This window comes from Cicer arietinum, chromosome 2 (genome assembly GCF_000331145.2).
Source record: "Cicer arietinum cultivar CDC Frontier isolate Library 1 chromosome 2, Cicar.CDCFrontier_v2.0, whole genome shotgun sequence".
Classification (NCBI taxonomy): Eukaryota; Viridiplantae; Streptophyta; class Magnoliopsida; order Fabales; family Fabaceae; genus Cicer; species Cicer arietinum.
The window spans coordinates 31,828,728-31,831,996 of NC_021161.2; positions in this window are offsets into that span (position 1 = coordinate 31,828,728).

Consider the following 3,269-nt stretch of genomic DNA (forward strand, 5'->3'; position numbering starts at 1 on the left):
GTTCTAAATATATTTGATCTTCAATCAAACTAGTGAAAAATGTTAAACATTTAATGATCGCACGATTGATAGAAGAAAAAGAATAACACAACTTTCAACAATGGATCAAATCTCTAATGTTGAGAATATTACAAGATAGATTTTATCTCAACAAATTAAAACATAATATTGATCCAAAACAAAAATTTCTAAGTTCTTAGTCTTTTTGTCAATCAAAATAGAAAATATTAAACAAAATCAATAAACAACGAAATTGTCGAAGTTACTGAGTTATGGTAAAGAGAAAATCATGCAACAATTTATACTTGTTCCTCTACTTCGTCTTAACACATAGAGTGCATTCAATCCTTATTCAAAGAATGATAATTTTTTCCTTTATTTTGATTTGAGTATTTACAAGATCCGTCGACAATTATTACAACATGTGCACCAATTTCTTCTTCCTAAATGCTCACGAACCATATTCTTGAAACAACCCTCCACATAAATCTTTACCCTATCTTTAAGAACAAGATATTGAACAACCCTTGCAAGATACTTCGTAGAGAAACTACATCTATAGCCAAAACTGAAGATGTCCCCACTTCAATCTTTCAACACAAGATCAATCAATATCCCCTTGATGATTTGCGTATGGAATAATATCCCCCAAGATCAATATCCCCAACACATATATCTCCTCTATGTTGTTTCTTCTCACAAAACTTCAATTGCAAACCCAATTTGAATAAGAAAGAGTTTTCAATCTATATTATGATCTTTAATGCACAAAGGATTTGTAATGGCTGAAATTATTCTTAAAGTTCCAAAAGGTTTACCATTTTTTATATATGATGCATGAAAAGATTGACAAAATACTAATGTTTCTTAATTGAAATAACAACTTTGTAACTATCACAACTTTAATAAAATTGGCAAAATATAACTTTGCCAGCATGGCGAGTTGATTCACAGAAGTTGTGATTTGACTCCCACATTTCATGAATACAAATTTTTACAATTAGAGAGAGTGAGTCGATTCACAAGCTTGTAGGTTGACTGACAAAGTTAAAAATCACTTATGAAAGGTTTTTAATGCATTACAAATTATGCAAATATTTATGAACATGTAACAAAGTTTATGCTTGCTAAAACATGATTTTTCATGAACTCTTTATGATTCAAATTTCATTTGCAAGAGTTTGAGATTGAGAACCAACAAAGGCATATACTCACCATATAATCTAGACAAGCCTAGTTTTGGCGTCACTCAAAACAATAAGACTAATTTATGTTCTAGAACACCCTAATAGTTACACCATAACATTGAATCAAAGCATCAAAAGATTTGTTGTGCCTAGTCTAACTAAAATCATTATTAATAAGAGTGAAACAAAACCAAAAATAAAAAAATAAAACAAACAAACAATGTGTTAGTGTGAAATATTGTAAAGAGTTGGTTATAGGTAGTTATAAGTTGGTTAATATGTATTTACTAAAAGTTAGTTAAAATTTGTTAATTTCTTTATGATCAATATTTAAAGTATCATATATTCACTATAATAATCAAGTTTTCTCATTGAATCAATTCAAAATAATTCAATATTTCTCTCAATTATTTATCTTTTTGTTGGCGTCTACCATGTTTGTAAATATACATCTATGGTGTCTGTAACACCCCGTTTTTCAAAGCGAGGGTATATTTTTTTTTTTCAAAAGAATTTAAAATAAAGCAGAGAAATAAATAAAGAAATGCCTTTGGATAAATAATTGAGTCATTATAATTTACAGGCAGCGGAAAAGTTACTCCTATTATAAATCCAAACCATTTACCCAACAACAAATGGTACATGTAACCCATCGAAAATAACATGTCAAGCTGACAATATTAGTATAGGTACAGTCTTCCATTTTAAAATAAATTCAATACAAAAGAAAGGCATCTGATCCCTCTATGCCAACCTAATCTGATCATTTTGCAACACAACTTAACACCCTGACTAATCTCCACGCGCCCCGTGAGATTCTCCTAACGTAGCTGCAGTCAAGCGTTCCCATCTCCATTTCCGTCCGTAGGGTAAGAACCGGTAGGATCGTCCTGACTCTCATCTGAGGGCAAAGCCCAGATTTCCACAATAATTGTAAAGGTCACCAACCGAAAATAACAGTTAACACATAGCAATTAAGTTTTTGAATGCTCAAAACAACTTTTTAACTAAGCATGCACCTTAACAGGATTTTCAATATGCGAAAAGTTCATACAGTACATTGCCAATGAAAATGAAGGTAAAATGCAGTTCTCGATCTCCTAATTAACACATGATAAAACAAGACATGGATAGATTCATGAGCAATTAATCATACAACTAAAAATGAGGATTTTCACTGAGCCAATCGATTGGGCAATCGATTGGGGTGAAGATTTTTAATGAAAACAGAATCCTGGGCTGAATTCAATCGATTGGTAAATCGATTGATTGGTTCCTGAGCCCCTGGTTTCGAGCCAATCGATTTCCTAATCGATTTGGTGAGGGATTCTTAATGAAACAGAATCCTGGGCTGAATTCAATCGATTGGTAAATCGATTGATTGGTTCCTAAGCCCCTGGTTTCGAGCCAATCGATTTCCTAATCGATTTGGTGAGGGATTCTTAATGAAAACAGAATCCTGGGCTGAATTCAATCGATTGGTAAATCGATTGATTGGTTCCTGAGCCCCTGGTCTCGAGCCAATCGATTTCCTAATCGATTTGGTGAGGGATTCTTAATGAAAACAGAATCCTGGGCTGAATTCAATCGATTGGTAAATCGATTGATTGGTTCCTGAGCCCCTGGTTTCGAGCCAATCGATTTCCTAATCGATTTGGTGAGGGATTCTTAATGAAAACAGAATCCTGGGCTGAATTCAATCGATTGGTAAATCGATTGATTGGTTCCTGAGCCCCTGGTCTCGAGCCAATCGATTTCCTAATCGATTTGGTGAGGGATTCTTAATGAAAACAGAATCCTGGGCTGAATTCAATCGATTGGTAAATCGATTGATTGGTTCCTGAGCCCCTGGTCTCGAGCCAATCGATTTCCTAATCGATTTGGTGAGGGATTCTTAATGAAAACAGAATCCTGGGCTGAATTCAATCGATTGGTAAATCGATTGATTGGTTCCTGAGCCCCTGGTCTCGAGCCAATCGATTTCCTAATCGATTTGGTGAGGGATTCTTAATGAAAACAGAATCCTGGCTGAATTCAATCCACAACTTAACACTTAGCAATTCCTACGCGATTACTACGACA